This window comes from Molothrus aeneus, chromosome 1 (assembly GCF_037042795.1).
Source record: "Molothrus aeneus isolate 106 chromosome 1, BPBGC_Maene_1.0, whole genome shotgun sequence".
Classification (NCBI taxonomy): domain Eukaryota; kingdom Metazoa; phylum Chordata; class Aves; order Passeriformes; family Icteridae; genus Molothrus; species Molothrus aeneus.
In genome coordinates this window covers 72,156,745-72,178,829 of record NC_089646.1, presented here as the reverse complement: position 1 = coordinate 72,178,829, position 22,085 = coordinate 72,156,745, and the positions used below count along the sequence as shown (strand labels likewise).

General features: G+C 41.1%; 1 protein-coding gene across 1 annotated transcript in view; it reads left to right on the top strand.

Moving 5' to 3' along the window:
- The first annotated feature begins 2,155 nt into the window (after nucleotides 1–2,155).
- The window catches only part of CDH6 (cadherin 6), a 111,228-nt gene continuing 91,298 nt past the window's right edge, over nucleotides 2,156–22,085 (top strand). The window contains exon 1 of the mRNA XM_066559417.1: nucleotides 2,156–2,322. The gene's annotated coding sequence lies outside the window, so the exon portion shown is untranslated. The remainder of the gene's footprint in view (nucleotides 2,323–22,085) is intronic.

Sequence of the window (22,085 nt, the reverse complement as noted above, 5' to 3'; positions counted from 1 at the left end):
ATAGCTTGAAGGCTTTCTTAAGGAGCCTGTTGTCCACAAAAATCAGACTCATTACCTGGTGTGCAACAAACCAATAACTATACACTCAAGAGAGACATTGATTATTTATTTCACAGTTGCACAAGCCTGGGTGCTTGGTGATATTCCACAAATCAAGCACACCAGCTATCAAATTTTTACTATTTATACATTTCAGCAAACAAAGGAGTTAGTGTTCATTGGTGACAAGTTACATAGTTCTCTATTAGTTACTATCCTATCTTCTATTGGTTAATGATTCTCTTGCTTCTCATGCTAATTAATCTTTATGCTCAATCTTTCTCTTGAGCTGTTGGGTTTCTTGGGTCGATGATGCGTGAGTTGGCGGCCATGATCTCTCCCTGCCAGAATTACCTTTTACCCAGTTGGAGCTGATTTCAGCACAATTGCTGAGTTATCTTTATTAGTTTCTTCCTTACCTTGGGAGTTCTGCCAGTTGTCCTTGTGGCCAGCAAATTCTGCATTCTTTGTGTCCACTAATGGAACATCCTTCTTCCCAAGCTCTGGTAACCTTCCCCTAGGTCCGGGATCACTGAAGCATGTCAGGCCCTAACCCTTAAAAAGGCAATTCTACCAACAAGTAATTTGTTTTTCTAACACCTGGACATCACTTAGAGCATGATTGTTAGCTGTGTTTCATGGATTAAATCTCCCTTCTTGTTGACTAGTCTTGAGAGTACACAAAGATCAAATATTAAAGAACATATTTCCTTAAAAATTTTTACATATTCCACATTTTACAACAAGCCCAGCACCAGTTTCAGCTGTGCTGTGAAGATGGTGCTGCAGCACTGAGCACAAGCAGCAAGATTGCTACCTGAATTCCTGGTGCTCAGGGTATTTAAATTAAACTAAAAGCCTTGAAATAGTCCAAAAACAGGACACAAAGATGGCTTAGAGCCAGCACAGACCCATCCTTAAGACATACAGCATGTAGAAATTGTGAAAGGTGGATAGGAGCAAGGGAAGAAAAAAGGAAGAGAAAAATAAAGAAAAACAGGATGACTTTAGATTTACTGGCAGGGAAAAAAAATCATAAAGGTCAAACCTAAGACGGTGGAGATGCAAGAATCAAATGGCAGAAAGCTTCAGTTCTTGCAACATTTCCTATGAATCTTAAGGGGACACCGTGCAGCTGAATTGAAGCAGACTCTTGTCAGGTAAATAATAAACTGGCTGGAAATTTCCATCTTGTAATTTAAAACATAGATTAAGAAAATGCAAAGCCTTATTTCAGGCTCTATTTAGGGGTTTGGGGGTTGTGGGGGGGAGAGACTGTACAAAATGCATGTGTGCAGAGGGCTCCACGAGTCCCGCAAGCAAAAGCTGAGATTTCACTTTGTTCTGCATTAAGATCAGTCATAACCTCCTGAGTGGGGAGCCCTCTGGGAAGAGAGGGACCAAGCAAAGGCAGGCACCTGGAAAATCCCCCTCCACTGCTTTCCATTCACATAGAAACGGCCACATGCGACCACGAAGTGTCATCTCCATTAATAATTCACCGAAATATCTTGATTCATCAAGTCCAGGAACTTCCTGGGAAGTGTGGGAAAAGACCAGCGGGGCATCTCAGATGTCGAGAGGAGGACTTAAGACTAGCTCGGAGGATGAGAAGCCGCACAGCACAAACACACAGTTCACAACAGAGGAGCGTGCCTCTGCCTCCTCTTTATACCCCCTCCCCCGATTTTATTCCGCTTTAGCTATCGCTACCAAACGATTGGGAAGAAGCTGGCTGCTCTCCACCTCAAGCACGGAGCTGCTCTCGGGGGGGAAGGGGGGCTCGCTGGCACAACCCTCCTCCTCTGCCCTCCCACTGCATTCAGTTGCAAATCCCTGCCTGCCCGGAGGAATCGGCTCCGCGCCCGCTCCGCGCCCCCCCGGCCCCAGTGCGGCAGCTCCGGCAGCCCCGGCAGCCGCAGCGCCGGCGCCAGGGGTGCGGGTGCGCGTATATGCGGGTGTGTGTGCGCGCCTGCCAGGGAGCCCAGCCGAGAGGGAGGAGTTTGGCTTTTTTTTTTTTTTTTCTTTTTTCTTCCCTCCCCCTCCTCCTTTCCTTTTTTTTTTTTCTTTTTTTTTTTTTTTTTTTTATTAATCAGGAGCAGTGAATGGAAACCAATCAGATAGAGAGCCCCCTCGGCTCGGGCTGCCTGCATGCCGGAGTTAAAAAGTGCTGCTGGCCGAGCGGGAGCCCTAGTGCGAGGCAGGGAAGCTGAGCGGCGGGAGAAGGGGCCGGGGAGCTGCGCCGACCCGGGCGAGGCTCGGCCGCGTCGTCCCTGCGTGCCGGTAAGGAGATGCGGCTCTGCACCTCTGGAGGGGCAAGTTCTAGCTCTCACCAGCCAGCCGCCTTCTGCTTTTTTTTTTTTTCCCCTTTCTTTCTTTTTATTTCTGCCGTGCTTATTGGGGATGCTAATTAAGGGGGGGTGGGGGGGTGGGGGGCGCAGAGGAGGGGGACAGCACTTATTTTGCAAAGTTGGCAGCTGTCTTGCGGAGGGCTCTTCCCCCGCCGCCGCGCCGGGGTGACCCCCCCGGGGCTCCGCGCCCTGCCCGGCGCTCAGGGGCGTGTGGGGACCACGTTTGCTGGCGTTGCCAGTCAAGCGAAGGGATGCGGCGTTTTCCTGGGGATTGTCATCGCCAGCAAGACACTTCGGGCGAAGAGAGGCGGTGAGAGAGGGAGAAGGGGTCCTGTGTGCTTGGAAGAGAATAACAGTAATAATTAGTAATAACAACAGCAAAAGGATGAATAACTAGAACGTTATAATTTTTAAAGTCTGTTTCTTGATACTGCCTAGTTGCTTTGAAATGAATACAGGGCAAAGCACTTCGATTCATGAGCAAAATCCGAGGCAAAGTGCAGAACTGAATGTAGAGCACAGTTGAATTGAGGCGCTCCCTCAGTGAAAAGAAGGGGGCAGAGCGAGCAGATCGGGAGACGTTACAGGAATTGACAAATGTGAAGTCTTTTATTTGATAAAAGAACGGGTTAAGGAGTGCTGGAGGAGGTGGAAGTAAGAGGGTAGGCGTATAGGCATTTTTACAGGAAAGAAGTTGGGTAATTGCAGAAAGCAAGCACTGAATTTGGTGGTGTAGTAAATGTTTCTAAGGAGCTGGTAACATACTTTCTGTGTCAGCTAGGTTGAACTATTTACGTATTCATATGTATGTAACACCTACTTACATGCACGCACAGGGAATACAGTTTGCATACTACATCTGTGTATTCTTATGCAGAAGGTCGAGTCAAGAGATAAGCAATAGCAGTAGAGGTCAGTGGCTGTGGAAAGGAGTCCTGTCACTGCTGCAATAAAATCCATATTTTACGGGGAGTTAAATGCAGTACTTTTTAAGTGCAAGTGGATGGTCACCTAAGTAACTCCTGATGACATTCAAGGTTCGAGAAGTTTAACGACCGAAATTACTCCCAGCACAATGGCACAGCTACTACTTTTATACAAATTGAGAAGATAGGGTACCTTTTCCCTTTTACTTGTGTGTGTTTTGGGATTTTAAAGTTCTGTTAGCCGTGCATGAGAGATTGAGTAGCACAGATTACTTACAGAGTGTAAGGTCAGTCCCTTCTCCAAATTTACTGTTCTTCTAGCACAGCTGGAATAAAGAGTACAGTTCTTGTCTATTCAGGAATCTCTGAGGATAGAACGTACATCCTACATGTGCACTTCTTGAGCTACATGGATGAACGTTTATGCAAGGAGAACATTTCAATCAAGAGCAAGGTTATTTCCATTCCTTTTTGTCACAGGACTGTGTGTACTAGCATTCTAGAAATGACATAATTCCAAGGGAATAAAATTACTTGATCATGCAGACCTCTTTGGTTTTAATCAAAATAGACATAACTCCTCCAGTCAAGATAAAGGCTTATCTCCTGTATTTGCTGGGCTGAAATTTCTATTATGCAAGACAGTTCTTTACAAAAGTACTTGCATGTTACTTAAAGCATTCCATAAAATTGATTAACATCTGTTCCTGAGCAATATAATGCTATGGGTAATGGTGCATCCCTGTTCATTTCTTTTTTTTCTAATTCCTGTTTAAAGGCAATAAGTTTGCATGTCACAGGAGAGTCGGGTAGGGCTCAGAGGCTTGTGATCAAGATTAAGTAGATTCCTTTATCATGGATATATACAGTTTTAAAGGCCTGGCAGCAATGACACAATTGGATAGCTCCTTTAAAGAGCCCAAACATGCTAATAAAGACTGCAAAGCTGAATCTCTTTTTTCCTCTCCTCTCAGATGTTATCTGACACAGCTCCAGTAAATATATAATCTCATATGCTTCTGGCTTTCAGCTGCACCATAATCTTTCTGGACATATTTCTGGTGGTTTGCAGTTGACTTTTGAGCTGAGGGAGGGAAGAGGAAAGCAGCCAGTCTTTTCAGAATAACGTAATCAGAGCAGTAATACTTTTTTTTTTCCTTCTTTTTTTTTTTTTTTCTCCCTGGAAAATGGCATTGATTCAGTCCTGTTGTAGCTCTCTGCAATTATCCTTTGCAGCCGTTTAAGTAACTGGGGTCCCCGAAGGGACTTATTAGTCTCTCTAGGTATTTTAATTTTCACACCAGTTCACAGCTCTTGCATATCTCCATGCCAGAACTCTAAAGATTATATTTATAGACACGGTCATCATTTTCTAACCAAGTTGTTTGGCTAGAAATGTGCATCTTAACTTCTGACTCTTCTCTCCCTCCCTCCCTTCCTCCCTCCCTTCTTCCCTTGCACAGCTCTTCCATGCAAGCAGTAACCTGCCGCTCAAGGCAGCCTTCCCTTTCATAAAGTTTGCATTTTGCCATCTGCTGTTTCAATAATATTTAGTTGAGAGACTTCCTTCAAAGCAAAACATACACATGTTAAGAAGTGTGGGGGTTTTTTTCCCTGCTTTCTGCAGAAGATCTCAAAACTCATGTGAACTTGATAGAAGTTATGAATGTGCCTGTGCTGTCACCAGCTGAGATCCTTCTCTAAATGAGCAGCCCTCTTCTCAAGGGCATACTCGGTTCCTCTGGGCAGGAGCCTCTCTCCGGTCCACTGTCCCCTCAAGTGTGCTACATCATTTTTGCTTTGACTGAAGAAGTTTTCAGCAAGCTGATATGCTGCTTATTAATAGACTCCTGCAGTATTTTGGGGTTTGGAAGTAACCACTCTTGGGTTTTCTGGTGGTTGCCTGTGTGCTGTGTTGGGGGTCAAGCAACATTTATCTGTTGTTAAATGAAATGATGGTCACGGTCTTATGCTTAACTGAACTTTTCAGTGTGTCACCTTCCCTTTGTTGACTGCTTTTAAATTCTGTTACCTTTCTAGTGCAATCTTGCAGCATTATGGCTCAAGATGTGCAGGAAATTACTTATGGATCTCCTTGGAAATGGTGGCTAATTACTAAAATAAAAGGTAGCTGAAATCTATAAAAAAGAGTGGGTAGAATGCATTTGAAGCAGCAAGCCCCACTGTGATGGTGCCTCATCTTACATAATGGTTACAATTCCTCTAGTGGCTCTGCTGCAATTATACCAGAATGAAGTAGAATTGGTTTTCAGTATCTTTTGATTATCATAAGCATGTGGGAAAGGCTTTGCCTTGGAAGCTGGGTGTTAGGGAGACTTTCTCATTAACCCCTTGAAGACCTAGTTAGTTGCAGTAACTGTTCCTGTGTCTTCAAAGGCTTTGCATCATTTGGGGTTTGCTTCATTTTTCCTTTTTCTTTTTCCTATATAATTTCTTGGGTTCATAGCTCTTAGAAACAGGGCTGATAAACTCAGTTCTGGTTATCCTGACTGCCATGGTGGGGCCAAATTCAGGATCTTTTCAATGTGAATCTTTAAAGTGAGTGTCCCATCCTGTGCACAGAGTGAAGAGTTCTGTGGCACAGAGATCAAATCTCTTCTGCTGACTCTATGCAGGATTCAGTTTGAGTATAAACACCATTCTCAAGTTTAAATGTATTCTGGTTGAGATAAAAATCCAGTAGCAGCTGGTTTGCTCATGCTGCATGCTTAGTCATGGCAGACCTTTCCAAGGGGTCTGAAAAAAACTATACTGTGTGAGGAGAAAGGTATGGCATCTTGTCTTGTTTCATTTGGGATGGGGGGACATGAGAGGTAGCATGAACATTTAGTATTAAATGCAGCTTTTAGTTGTCTTTATTGCTTAACAAAAGATACAGGGCAGATTATTAATCCCTGTTTTAAAAACACCCTTGAAGAATGCATAATTAATACAAAACATCAGCAGAAAAATCATCCTCTTTGGGTTGTGCTGTGAGTGTTGCTGCAGTGGAATTAGGTGGGCAAAGTGCTGGATAAAAGCATTTTTAAAGTTTGACTGCGAGTTCTTCATATCCAGCTGTGCTTTCTATGCCATACAACTCAGCCTAAGAATCTCTTTTTGGTTCTTCCCCAACGACTAGCTGGTATGTGTTGGGAGTCCATCCAGGTTCAGGTTCCTAAGCTTCTCTAGGGCATTGCTGTGTGTCCTGATCCTGATCACCCATCATCTACTTCCCCATCCCATTTCAGGCAGGCTTATCCCTCTTTGTATCCCTGACCATCTCCTTATTCCAGACAGGGCTGGCTGCCACCATTATATTCCACTTTATTTTCCTGGTTGTGCATTTGGCACGGAAAGGCCCAAACAAAGACTGTAAATATTTGAGTTTATGCTTTTGTTTGTTTGTTAGCAAGAGCATTCCCAGAAGAAAATAAAATAACTGAATTTCAGGAGTGTTTATAGAGTGGTGTGAATTAATGTTATTGGTCGGTACATCCAGTCTCGTGGAGCTGCCTGCTCCTTGAGTATTTTTCTCTCTCAAAACAAACCAGAAAGGATAGTTTCCTCTGCAGCTGCAACCCTCTCAGCACAGTGAAGATCAATGCTGATGGGGAAGGGTGAGGAGAGCCTGTGAGCCCTGTCAAGATGAAAAACATTCAACTGGCATGGTGTCCTTCCTGAGTCTGGATGTTGGATCTCCAGAAAAAAATCTTTAAGCAAAGAGGTGATTGCTTAACTGTGATGGTGCCAGAGCACTTGATAGCACCATGCTGAAACATCCAAGATAGAGTGATACTGCATTATCTTTCTTCACACCCAGCCGCAAGACAGACACCTCTCCATACCCTCCTCTGCACCAGGCACATAGACAAAAAGTGCATATACATTTCCATCTGGTCTCATTCGAGAACACTGCCAGCTTTGCTATATTTTAAGTAACCTGTTCAATAATGGCTTTATTCTGGCATTGTGGGCAAATATTTTATGGGTTAATTAGCCTTTCTTGTCAGGATATGCATATATATTTATATATAGTCAAAAAATTCTAGCCAGAATGCAACTATTAGATTTCATTTGCAACATAAATACCCATCATAGGTCCTCAGCTCTTCCCTAGTGACACACTGCAATGCACAGAAGAGAGCACTTTATGAATGAGATCCGTCCTGTACTAACTGGGTACCGTAATTCCTCTCAGCTAAACTAATTTCATTATCATACTGTAATGTTTACAGCTGCCTCTGAGATAATAGGTGGTGTATCTTTCCAGCATTCCCGCTTCTGCATCTAATCGCAGAGTCAGAGCAGGAGGACCTAGGAGAAGGGTCAGCAGGAATTGAAAATTAGCACAAAAATTAAACACTAGTCAAGTTTCCCCAGGTACTGCAGGTTCATGCCGGTCTGGTGGAAAGCAGAGCTGCCTGTTCCCTCATTACAATTGTCAGCTAATAGCTTCTATAAGCACAAAGGCTGCTTAATCAACACGATCATTACCATGTAGCTCTGCTTTGTTGTGAGGGTAACACCAAACTCAAAGAGAATACTTGCCTCTGATGGTAACTCCACTTAGCATTGAAGGTCATAGTGATCCAGACTTGCATGAGAGGCCCTGGAGTGGTGGGAGAACCACTTGTGTCCGTGGGCCCCAGCTGGGGTGCTGGCACTGCGGCACTGGGGCCATCCTTCGTACTTACAGTCTCACTCCAGGGAAAACCCTCTCTCTTAGAAAGATGTCTCCTCCTCCCTCATCCTCTTAGATCCAATACCATAGCAAAAATAATTAAAAGCACAGTTCCTTTTAGTTTTGCCCTGAGGACTCAGGTGAAATCTGTTTCCTCACTGAATTGATTCACTTTGAGTGCCTGGTGGTTTGTAACTTTAGTGTGTGATTAGTCTGGCAATCATTGTTTGACACAAGTATCTTCGTGGACAAAAAGAACATTATATAGCTTATTGTAGTCTGCTAAACTTCCCCCAAGAACCCACAGATACTCTGTGCACATTGGGAGTCTCACTTCAAGTAAGGGACAAGGTGTAGTTCATTAATGTGAGGCCTTCACTCAAAAGCTGTTCAAGTATTCCAGAATTCCACATCTTCACCACATGGCCCCACTGTGAGGCTGGCCTGTATAATTGGCCGTGTTTTACAGCGGGGAATCGAATCACCACGAAGGTGAGTGACTTGCCCAAGGTCACAGGAGGAGATCATAACACAGCAGGGATGCTGAACCAGGCTCTTATAGCAAGTACAGCTTGCAGTCAACCCGCCTGCCTCTCTCCTGCTCTCTTCAGTTGTTGTAGCTGATCAAAGAATGGATGGGGGGAAAAAGTCAGATTTGGGTATCTTTTTTTCATCCAAAAGAAAGCTAATTATTTTTCTCAAGGACTCCTTGCATCTGCTTTGACACTCTCTCCCCAAAGGATTTTCTGGATATTTTTTGCTTGTTTGTTCAGCCATGTTTTCTGTGGTGGGGAAGGGGGGGAAGCTGAGTAGCTCCAGAGCTGTCTGAGACAAGGCTGAGTATCTTATTCTCAGGAGAAAAGTAATCTGAGCTGTCCCCAAGCAAGGTGGCAATGACCTTGCTCTCTGCATTGGCCGAGTTGGACTGGCCACAGAGTTCCTTTACCATTCCCTGCCTCATACATTCCCACCTACTTATGCCTGTGGGAGAGAAGGGGATAAAAAAGAAATCTCATAAAAGGCTGCCTATTCTGCATGCTGCTCCCTGTGGTTTGGGGCAGCCAGAGGTCATACCACACTATCTCTTGTTCGTGTCCATGCCTGCATGAATTCATTTCAAAGCACCCCTGCTTTGTAAATATCTAAGGAGTAGTATTCCTAGCACATAGATATAAAGGTGAGTCAAAGGGAAACTACTTGAATAAGGACATGGTGTACACCAATACCTCTGACACGGGTATTGATCTTAGTGTAAATAAAATAGAGGAAGAAGTAGAAAAAGACACATAAAAAAGACACATTAAATTTAAAAGTTACGTGGCCAGTTTAGATCGAAGCAGTACCAGGTCCTGAGCTCTGTGCCACCTACTATGACCTAATGTTTTTGGAGCTGGCCTGACAAACTGATCAAGCTCTACAAGAATTCAAGAGAGCCTATTTCCTCACTTTCGTAGTGTGAAGAGTGCCCTGGCAGATCATAGAGCAGGAATATATAGAGGTAGAATCTCTTTCAGGGAACAAATTTCTTTTGTGAAATTGGTGCTCAATTTAGCTGTCAGGGCTGAAAGGGAAAAAGATACAGAAGCAACTCTTAAGTCCACCAGCCACATCCCTTTAAGCAATTCATGCTGTGCCAACCAGTTTTATAAAACCCTGTATTTCATCTAAACTCCATTTAAGCCTAAATAATATGAATGCTCTGCTATGGTATTTCCCTTCTCACTGCTGATAATTACCAAGTTTTTTCTGCCATAAATGAAGCATGTTCTTCTCTCTGACTTATCATACCTGGTCCCAGAGTAGTTTGCTTTTAAAAGTACCAATAAACTGAACTGAAGTCTACAAGGCTGTTTGAATATTTAAGTGTTGTTCTGGATCAAGATGTCAGGGTTTGTAATGAAGTGTTTTCAACTTTGCAATTACTTTCATGGTGACCACAACACGACTGCCAAATGTTTGTATAATTTGTATCCCTAAATAATAGACTACACTAAATGGGGATGGAAGGAAAACCTGTATAAGGAATAACCATCATTTCCCATTGATGCCAACAGATGATTCCTGGATCATCTGTACAGCATGGAGAAGGAATCTCTGCAGTCTCTGTCAGCTCCCATCAGCAGTTGCAGGGGGGATAGAGAGGACTGGACTGAGATTTTCACTTTCTGGCAGTTTCTGCTGGCATGTAATGGGAACATCCTTCCTTTGTGCAAGTGTCACTGTGTATTGCATCTCTAAAACCAATTCTTAGCTCAGATTCTTCCTCTTGGTGCCTGTGTCTTCAGGTCATCTGCACTTAAGAGGAAGCAGAGCATAAGCATCTGAAAAAAAAGCTGGCCCAGTGTATCGTATTTATTAATATTTACAGCCATCAGCACAATTCTGCAGACAATATACTTTCAAGCAGCTTTGAAATTCAGTGCTTTTCAGAGCGGTGTTTCCCATCAGAAACAGAAGTGTGCACTCTGATTTATAGGAAGGATTTCTGTTCCTCTTGGAAAAAAAAAACCAAACACAACAAAACAACACAAGAGGCTCCCACTTTTCTCAGCACATAATTTATATTGCTATTAAATGAAATGCATTACCATATTGTAACATGTAAGGGTCTCTTTTGCAGGATTTCTGAAGCAGCTTCTCATTAATCCACCGTAATTCACTTGTCAGATATCTCAAAGCTACTTGATATTAGAGTTACTTTAATGTATGACAGAGTTTTCCTTGGCTGCAGGTTGTAATTTCAACCAGGCTGGTAAATGTGAGGTCAGAGGCTGGTTGCTGCAAATCTAGAAGGTTAAAATATGCTGCACATCCTTCTTCCCTGTTGCAATAACATCCTGAGTCCTGGATGAGCAAAAGTAAATACTGGAATTATTCAGGAAGAACAGGTTTCATCCTCTTGGAATGGTCACTTAATATTGTGTGTTTTATGTCTTTTGCAGAAGTATTTATATTTGTCAAGCTGGCATTAAAACTGGCCTCCATGTGACGCAGACACCTCAGGCTCAGATTTAGTTTCGAGCCCTGACCCGAGCAGGTATCTGTTACGTCTCGGATGCTGTGGGTCTCTGTGGATGGAGCTGCTGGAGCCAGGGTGGTGCCTGGGGGGGTCGCGGTGTTGACAACAGTCATCCTGGCAGGGGTAAGCAGGTACCCCAGCACTAGGAGCAGCCAGGAAACTTACTTCTGAAGGTTGAGCTGAGCAAGGCAAATGGAAAGACTAGCACGTATGAGCAGCTGCAGCTTCAGTCAGTGTTTGACTGGGGCCATCTTGGTGCAATCCAAAACACCAGAGGTCTTTTGTTAAGTCCCACAATTAGTGTGCTTTGCTGCTGGTGATATAAAGTACCAGATTATGGCAGCAGGAGCAGTTTCTGGCTCTGGGAATGGTGGGGCCAGCATAAGCAGGAGGTATTCAACCAGATGGTGTTCAAGTCCTATTTTTCACTTCCTTTAAAGGTGACATGGTTGACTGTTTGATACTTTTTTATATACACTACTGATGGTAGTGCAGGACTCATGCTGATTGCAGCTTTATTTCCAGGATATGTTGCATAAGGGGTTAATGAGGACATGCTTTCAGATACCACCCAACTTCCTGTATTCTCCTTCCCTTACAGATTTCTCTTCTTCCATGGGAATGTTATATACTTGTCTGTTGTTTTATAAGATACTAATTCTTTGCTCAGCCCTGTGCATGTTCTAATCATAGAATGTTTAAGGTTAGAAAAGACCGCTAAGATCACCAAGTCCAAGAGTTAACCCAGCACCATTAAGTCCATCACTAAACCATATCTTTAAGTGCCATGTTTCCTCAGGAAGAACAAGGCACACCAGGAAGCCAAAAGTTCAAAAGACTTCAGTGTGTTGGAAGTAGGTGTTGTCACATTGTGAGTTTATCATGAGGCTGGATGAGCTCGCTTTTGCAATTGCTGTTTTACCATTGACTCCAAGCTGCCCAAAACAAAGCAGAGACCAAGCAGAATTCATCTGCAAACTGGGATAGGATGAATTATCACAGAATATTCTGAGCTGGAAGGGATCCATAAGGATCTTGAAGTCCAGCTCTTAAGTGATTGGCCCATACAGGGATTGAACTCACAACCTTGGCTTTATTAACACCATGCTCAAACCAAATAATTGAACCAAACCATTAGAAATAAGTTGCTAATGCAAGCAAGATTAACTTGATATGCTCTCTGAAATGAGATGTTAGAGATGATAGGGAGGAGAGAAAACTTTTAATTTAGATGGAAACAGGACTGATTAATTAAGCAGTAACGAACAGGGAACCTTGCCTTGAATTGATATGAGGCTTGCAGTGCTAATTTAACACAGAATACAGCTTCCAATTTGTTATTAAATTAAAATGGCTTTTAAAATTGTTTACTTTTTTTTTTTCCTTTTCTGCTTCTGTGTGGCAAAATGATTATTCTGGCTAGTTAGAGAAACCAATCAGAGCAGCAGAAAGTGTAGGTTGAAAGAGGAAACATTGTTCTGTTTTGTAATTAAGAAATATACACTAATATCCATGACATCATGAATAAGCACTTCAAAGTAGTAAGTATGCTCTGTATTGCATATTAAATGAAACAATCAGTATGCTAACAAGCTGCTCTGGACATACACTAAAAAAGACATCACAGTTCGGGAAATTATTGTTTCTTATTTTTTACTCTAAGGATCTGCTCACCTGACTGATAAATAGTATTAAGAAATAATGAGGAAGAAGCACTCTTCCTTTTCGTCCTTTCCTCTTTTCTTGGAATTTTCAAAGCAGTTTTAATTTTGGAGACTTTGTGGTTACTCCACACAAAGGAGCTTTTTCTACCCCAATCAAATTGTATGGTGGAAGTGTGAGAGATTGTATGTGATAGACAAATCCTATGGAACAAGAGGGAAAACAACCTTGTAGCGACATTGCTTTTTTTAGTCTCAAACAAAATACACTCTTGACAGGAATGATTCCTTGTAATTTATTGTAGGATAGCTCAACAGTAGCAATTTGTCATGCGTAGTTATGTAATTTGATGGGTTCATTTCTTAAATGAATTATGGATTATGGATTACCTCTGTATATCAACAACAGAGCTGTATCTTTTATGTAAATATTCCCTCAACTTTTTCTTCCTCTTCCAATCCATTTTCCATCATACAGAGATGACTTTTTTCCATCTAATCTTTCAACTAATAAGGTGTTTAATAATTTAGCAACCTAAAAAATGAGCATATTTCAAAGGAGTTAGTATCAGTGGTAGTGTAAGAGCCTCAGGCTACAAAAAAGTGGATGAGGTTACCAAAGTTTCAGAGTCAGGATCCCAACTGTCTTTCTGCTTCAGGCAGCTATTTTATTAAAGTTGGTATTAAACAACACTGCCTAAGGTCTGATTAACAATTTATGACTTCCTAAGAAGGATTAACAAAAGCCTATCTTTTTTATATTTAAATCTTGATTTACATCTAAGAGAAATCATACCCAGGTTTTTATTATTATTATTATTATTATTATTATTATTATTATTATTATTATTATTATTATTATTATTATTATTATTATTATTGCTGCTCTGCTGCCTCTGAAATGTTACTTTTGTGAATATTCCAGGCACCAATTGGTTGTGCTGATCTGTTGGTACCTCATCCCCACATGTGTCAGAGGGATAACTTGCTTCTAGCATCCTGTGATGGGCTTGATCCTGCAAAGTGATGGCTTTTGACTCATGCTGGGCTCAGTTTCTCTTCACTGTCCCTGAAGTCCATTGGGACAGGGTGATCTGCAGTTGGCAGTCAGGCTGAGATCTGCAAGACCAGGAGCTGAATGTTGTCCAGCTAACATTACTTTGGGGAGTAAAATCCAGATGTACAGGACCAAGGCTTGCCTGAGATACCTTCCCAGAGGGGAATTTTCCTGTTTGACGTTCACTTTGCACAACCACTAGCAACTCCATCCCAGTGTCTCAGTTTTTTATAAGCCTCCCAGTCCTGCTTATGAGGCTGCTTCTGGGCCACCTCTGCTAGGAGACGAGCAGAGGGTGATTCTGCTGGTATTTTCTGGGATACAACAGAGCAGGAGCTCTGTTGTTGCTCTTTTTTGCTCTTACGGAGGCAGCCCAGAAAGAGGCATGCTACCAGGTGGGAAAGGGGTGAGGAGTAGATACCTAAATCTGCTGGCCAAACTTTGCTCACTCTCCTGTACAGGGAATCAGGTCAAACACATGGAGCTTAGTGGAGCAGATTGGAATTTATTCTACTTCTGACCGAGATTTTTTTTTATTATTTTTGTTTTAATGTTCAAATAGAAAATAGTAACAATGGCCTGTTCTAACAGAAAATAGTAACAATGTTCTGTTACCTCATTTCAAACTGTCCTAATTCCCCCATTGACTGTCTTTTCCAAGTTCAGCTGCTTTAGAAAATTGTGTGGCTTTTTTTTTTTCCCTGTGTATTTCCATTTCTGATACTCTTCAGTGAATTTAACACTCATTTCACCAAGGGCTGGATGTGGTGATCATAGCATCATAGCATGTAGAGCTAAGGGAAAAGATTATCAGCTAAGGGCTATGAACTCCACTGGCTCACAGCAAGGGAGACGGTATTTTGGTTTTCCTGAGCTTCTCTAGTCAGTAAGACACTAAAAGGTTCTGAAGAAATGTTGATATTTAAGGATCTTCATTACTTTATTTGAATTCTCAGCATGTTCATGGTTTTCTTTATGACCAATAGCATGGTTTTTGTCTTGGTCTTAAAGGCTCTTAAGTTTTAAAATACTAAAATAATCTGAAAACTGCTGGTTCTTCAGAGCAAAAACAAGCATTACCACATTCAGCAAAAGATTTCTCATTTTTCTGGCTTTTCAAGATTTGCTAAACTGAATTTAAGTTTTAGGGCTGCATTCACATTTCAGTAATCTGCTGTTAGAAAGACTCCAAGAACTGCAGTCAGAATATTTTCTTGTGACACTTGCCTTCGGCCTGTGCTTGTGGGTCATTATTGACAGAGGGATTTAAACAAATGCTCAAAAGATTTCCTGAATCAGGCAGAAGTACCTGAGAGGAATAAGCCCCTTAGATGCTGGATTAACACCACTCAAGGTTTCTAGCTTATTCTTCAGTTCTGACTAAAATTTTATCCAGTCATATTCTCAGTCAAAAGAGGACAAACGAATATTATTCCATTGACTCCCAAGGAGCTGTAATGATAAATATGAGCTGAAAAACCAGACCAAGGAAGCAGAAGCAAATGCATGAATAAATTATCAACAGTGGACATGCCCAGGCACTTCGAGCAGTCAGCTCTCCCCACTTTCTCTTCTCTCTCTCCTATTAAAAATCCTCAGCCACGTATCCAGAGAGCAGGAGCAATATCATGGGACTTCCGTGGCCAGAGACACAGAAATCAACTGTGCAAGTGGATAGTTCATACTTAATCTGTGTGGTGAATTAGTTATCAAATATATTCTACAGCAACACATATTTATTTGTATGACGTTTATGTCCATGGGTCCTAATTGTGGGAAGCAGTGCTCTAACCTAATAGAGTCCCAGCTGGCAAATATGTTCAGAGAAATCAGTCTTAGCTGCAGGATTATTTGACCAAAATATGGCTAACTTCACAGGAAATCATATTGGAAGAGAGTGGTTAAGTGAGTTCTACCTTATAATAGATGTGTAAGTTAAACCTGTCAGCTACACTTTTGTCCAATTAAAGCATACTTATTAAAAAAGATAGCTGAATACCTGCAGTATTGTGATTCATTCTGTAGCCACTGAAATGGTTTTAAAGTCTTCTGTGCACAGAATTTGCAGGTGAGGTCTGTGATTTTTCACTCACAAAAATGGCTTCCTGGTTCCCTTAAATGAATCAGAAATAGAAAAAAAAAACCCAACAAAAAACAGGTCTGACCATAAGACAGACACAAGAATGTTTTATGTATAGGAACAGCATGGTATCAGGCATAACACAGAATATCACAGTTCTTTAAAGAAAATAATAGAAAGAAGTAAGAAATAAAAAGTGAGGTACAAAATATTTGCCGGGAGTCACAGAAGACCATACTTTGTGACTTCAGTTGTCTTCAGGATAAATTTTGCTCTGAGAATGACATATCTTTCCCCTGTATTTGTGGGTAGGATTGTTGCCAGGAAAATGACCTCTTCTCTGAGCTTTGATATTTTCATTTTATTCCTATTCTGTGACTACACTCTTGGAACTACATAAGCTGTTCAGCCTTGGTCAATAGCTACTTTGTGGTTATCCTAGGTTACTTTCTGCAGCAAGGTTAACAGAGTTGGGAGGGAAAGGTTGTCTGTGTCATCACAATTTGCAGATACGGATACGGTATACCTATCAAAAGAACTGCTAGATGAAAACAGTCTGTCAGCGCCTGGTTTGTCAACATCTCTCAACATCTGCTTTTTGGATGCTCCTTATGAGTTGATATCCACCACACAAGAGTGCTCTAAAATGTTCTTATGTGGACATCAGCTTGTGTCAGGTAGCCGGAATCCAAACATAAAGCCAAGTACCTTCCCATTTTGTAAGTTTCTCAAATGGACTTATCTTGACATGACTGAATGAGGGAAATATGTAAAGTTGTGATCTCCTAACATCTGCTCCTGCCTTATTTTCTGAATCTCTTCAGAACGAGCAGACACCCAACCCTGCATTCACACACCCAGCTTTAAATGGGTTACTGGTATTCTGCACTTTGCTGCTTGAGTCTTTCTGCAGCTTCAGCCCAGCTCTGAAATGTGTCCCTCCAGGTTAGCTTGCATAAACATAAAGCCTCAAATTAGCATTGCAAGCAACCATTGCCCTCAAAAACCAGTAGTTTTTCTGTGCTCAGTGCATATTTGCCATCTGCTAATGCATTAAAAAAAAGAAAAAAAAAAAATCTCGGCCAAGTCCTTAATTTGGAGTAAATCCATGTCTAACTCTAGTAACTTTAAGGAAATGTTACTGCCTTTACCAGCTAGAGAACAGACCTCTGTGACTGCAAAGTAGATGATGCTTTGGAGCATTTGGGCTATGCATTGTTTCTGCCTGCCTGAAAGCATGCCAAAAAGACAGAATACGTTTTCACAGAGGCAGCCTTCTGGTTGTTGTCCACTGTGCAGAACGGGGTGTGTATCTATACAGTGCAAGTCTTCTGTACTGCTTGGCTCTAGGCACAGCTCACATACCTATGTGATATAAATACTCAGCTTTGCTTTCTCAGCTCTAACCCTTCCCATGCAAAGTCAGAAGCATGGACACTGTGCCAAAAATAGGATGCTGAATCGTAGTTCTTTGCAGAAATGATCTCTTTAAAAGCCACAAGCAAAGAGGGAAAATGATCTGCAACCATCTCACATCATAAAGGATATTTTGGTTTTTCTTCTATCTGGGAAAAAGGCCCCAAATAAAATAAAATATTGTAATTATAACACCAGTTCCTGTAGACACAGGAATGAACATTTTACCCAGAGTCCTGCTCAGGACAAGTACTGTGTGACAGTCTGGCTTGTTCTATACCATTACTATTCAGGCCACTGGCACCGGAAAAAATACAGAATGTCAACACAAGAAATGTAGAAGGGTAAGAATTCTTAGAGGAAATTATTGTATTTTACATCTAAAATTCTGTCTATCTTTAAAAAGAAAAAGAGGGACTCCTAAAAGTCCCTCTTCTCCCCCCCACAGTATGATGGATTGATAAATCACTCTGGGGGAGTGATATTTTTGGACAGAATAAAATACTCTCCAAAAGTTTTTAAATAATGCTACCTGAACAAGGTAGTTCAGTAGGAGTGTTTTAAAAGGCCTCACAAGAAATTCTGCATCTTTATTTCACAGCTCGCCCTCACTTGCCTGTCTCTTTCAATAAAGTGTACCATTGAGGGTACCTGGCTTGCTAGCTGGTGTCACACATCTTTCAGTACATTGATACCAATGTAGTTGTTATTCCTCAGGGGACTGGCAAGCAAATGGGTGTTTGAAAGCCCTCTACCTTCAAGGCCCCTACTCCAACCCCAGCTAGAGCAGATGCCAGCAGTCAAAAGCACCATTAGTACCACCTAATGACTCTTCACAGGACTGTGTCAGCAAAACAAGTATTTTATTCCCTTTCATACAGAAAAAAAAAGATAAATAGTAGTGGGTTATACTAATAGCATCATCTCTTGATAATTTCAGTGGCACTGGCCCATGAACCAGAAGCAGAAGTGGTGTGGAGGATGGCACTGCCAAGTGATCTCTAGGCTCCTGGGTGCAGTGGGCTGAATAAACTCTCATTGCTGCTGTTTATCCATTATCTGTTCTGTTGACAAATAAACCTTCAGGCTCTGAGGCTGACAGTGTCTATACTGCAGAAGCATTGCACCAATAAAAAAAATTCAAAGGGAAAAAGAAAAAGCACATTCTGAGGTAGCTGATTTATCATGGGAAAATGTCCCGTACTTTTGGGCCCCTGAGTTGCTCAAAGAGCCTGTGTTTTCTCATATCTGCAGAGAACTACAGGGAAGTCTCTAATCTCAGGGTGGAATTCACTTGTCTCACATTCTAGTCATACAGTGAAAGACCTGCAGTATGTAAATATGAACCTGATGTATTTAGGCTACATTTTTAAATCTGAGTGTAGAACTTTGAGTTGTGATATCTCCTCTGATGGAGGAGAAACAGGAAAGGAGCACAAAAAATACAGTTTTGCAACCACCCATTAGAGACCACTTTTTAAAGAAGGAATTGGATAACTTGAGGTTTGAGTGTCCATGCCCTTCCTTTCATGAGTGAGCTCATGCTGAGTTCAATTTTTTTTTTCCTAAAGTGCGTTTTATCACTTCCTTTTAAGGTCTTTATACCCCAGAGCAGATCACTTGCAAGTTTACAATGGAAAATTATTTCATGAAGCTGGTGGTGACTCACTGGAATAGATATTTGCAGACCTGGACACTGGGGTTTGAAGATTGTTTGAGTGCACAAGCTTTTTAGATATGCACCCCAACAGAAGCACAGGCATGTACAAAAAAAGAATATATGGCATGTAATTGTAAGTAGAACCGATTTTTGCCCTCACACAAATAGATCTATATGCACCTAGAATGCATGTATCTGTTCATCCCATACAGACATCTTTTTCTTCCACTTAGATCTAAGTCAGATCTATAACTCAGCCTTAAGTTTCAGTTAATCAGACAAGCACATCAGTATTCTTCTAAGGAAAAAGCAAAGCCAAACTCAATGAAATTTATAAAAGGACATGATCCTGTCTTCTGTCATTTAGATTGTCTGGCCAAATGACAGGACCTACAATCGCTCTTGGTTAAATTGAATTATTGGTCCCCCACTACCCACCAGGAGATCCTGGTGACATTTTCAGTGGACTTCTATGAGTTTGCAAGGCTGAGATTTTAACTCATAGATTTTAAGGAAATTGTCAGTTTACGTGACTAGAATTAATGAATATTTAATATTTTAGGGTTTAGGTGATGTTTGTTTCTTCTGAAAATTTGTTGTGTATATCACTCCTTGTCTACTCTTAGAATTTATTTCCTTAAAGCTCTGACCTGTTAAGGTAAGAATGTTATTAAACATGGATTTTACTAAAAAAGTTAAATCCTTAGCTCTTGCATGTGAAGAAGTCCTTGAAAACATGAAGTCTACCGAAGGAAAAAAAATATAAAAGAACAGTCTCAAGATATTTTTAAGTCAGTTCAGCTTACGATTAATTTGGAGACTTGGGATTTGCAATATAGTAAATTTAATTAAAAATATTTATAATTTCTTCTTGCTAACTAGTTGCTTATTACCAGCAAATTTATCTCATAGCTTTCTGGAGCTGGGCATATTTCAGGACTCCACTTTTCCATTCCTGTGGTCTCACTAGTTCACCCATGTGCAGCCTGGCCAAAGATATGTGGATGCCTTGGTCACAAGTAGCTAAATAAAACAGAAATGTATTAAGTAAAGGTGAATGATAATGACTGTAACACTTAACACTTGCATGTTCCTCTGTGTCCAAGTGCTTCATAAGCAGGAACTAATTACCATTCATTCAGTAATAATGGTATGTTCAAAGAGTTGTTAAACCATGCTCTTCTTGAAATAAACTGCTGTGCTAGGAAAGGAAATCGCTAGATTACAAGATAGAAGGCAGCATCTTTAGGATAATCCCTCTGTAACCTCATGCACCGAGGTCCCTCCCATGAGATGGCACACATCCACATTTCCCCACTAACACCTGCTTGGGAGAGGTTTGTACCTTGCCTGCATTGCCTTTGCTTCAGCTTTGCTGGTGCAAAGGGGCTGCAGGGCTACAGGAACTTCTGCCTTTGTCTGTTTGTGATAGGATAGAGAAACAGGGTTGGGAAAACATTTTTTAATGGCCATGGCTTTAAAGAAAGCTGACTAACCCCTAAAGTATTTTCAGTTACATATTGCAGAGCAAGACAAAAAAAAAAAAAAAACCTCTTTGCTGCTCTGCTGTATTGCTGTAGCAGAGTCATCCTGTGTTTTCTCCTTGAAGTATGTGATGTCACCAAAAATTGATTACTTGGGTAAAAAGAAATAGGATTTCAGGGAAAAAACAGATTTTTTATATTAACCTGATTATAGCTTCAGGTAACAGATAACCTCGTGCTTTATTTTGAGGGGAAAAAAGATAGCTTTTTTAAACACTTGAAAATTACACATTTTTAATGACGTATTTAGAAACAAAGTAAAAAGCATCCTCCTTTTTGTTTTGTTTTAGTTTTTTGTTGTTGTTTTTTTGTTTTGCATTTGCTTACTTGTAAGAAACCTTCAAGGGACAATTCACATTTTAATATAATCTTTTTTTAACTTTAGCCAATAAGCCTTTCCAGGAAGGCTCTGCATGAGAGAGGTGGTGGCAGATACTTTCTAAGAGGTAACTAAATTGTGCATGTTGTGCTTTCTCAGTGCTGAACTCCAGGCTCTGTGCAGCTGCCCTGGAGCTGCTCCTTGGGGGTGCCAGGACACAGTGATACTATTGCTGTGGCCCCTCAGGGAACTATGGCATTTTGGATAAGAGGGACCCTACAATGTGTTAGGCATTAAACAAAGTTTGGAAATGAACAGGAGTTTCTGTTGTCTTGGCCATGCCCCCAACCAACATGTTCATGGCATTCCTGAGCTTGCCTAGCACATGTCACTGCAGGCAATTTTGCCTTTCCTTGTAAGGGATGGTGTGGAGATGAGCTTCCTATCCATAGATGTTTCAGGCATGGATGTTCTTAAAAAAATAGACAGCCACTAAACAGCAGTGGTGGATATCTTAGTTACTGGAAATGTTCACGGTTATGGAAGAACACCCCCCCCCAACTTTAGTTTCTTGACATTAAAAATTGATCTTGAAATACCACCGCTGTAAAATCCATTGATCAGTCCTTCTAATGCAAGAGATAAGGTATTCCTGAACCTCCTCAGTGTTTATAATATAGATTTAGTGAAGGTGGATGTTGCAAGTTTCATGGGTGGGAACAGCTTGGGTTGTTTTCTTTCTGCTTCTCATTCTTAAAGCAGCATTTGATGGCAGTTTCCCTGGGCTAAGATGCTGAATGTCTTTTTCTCTTCTCAGCTTTCTAAAAATTAAGTGTAATTCAACTCCTGTGAACAATAGCCTGCAGATAACGACCTAGCCAAAATTCCAACTGGAGCTCATTTAAAGAGGTCATTATTCCTTTTAATTAAATAAAAAATTGAAGTTGGTCCTTTCTGATTGTCAAGGAGTATGAATTCTTTTCTCATTGATCTATGTTCAGTAAATCCCATAACTACGTGAATTCTAAAAGCCATTTTTGAAGGTATTACAGCACAATTTTTTCACAAATAATGTACATGCTGAAACCTTATCCTTCTTTTTCTTTTTTATTTTTTTTTCAAAACCTTCCTAAACCAGTATCTATTTGACCTAAGCTTTCACGGTTATCAAAGCACTAAAAACATGGAAGTTCTTAGATTATTGGCAGGGCTAGCATAGCTCATGATCTATATAACTAGAAGAAGTTAATCTTCTAAAATGCTGATTTAAGAAAACAATAGCAAACAGAAGGTGTTTACATTCAGATGAGGGTAATACATTAAAAAGAA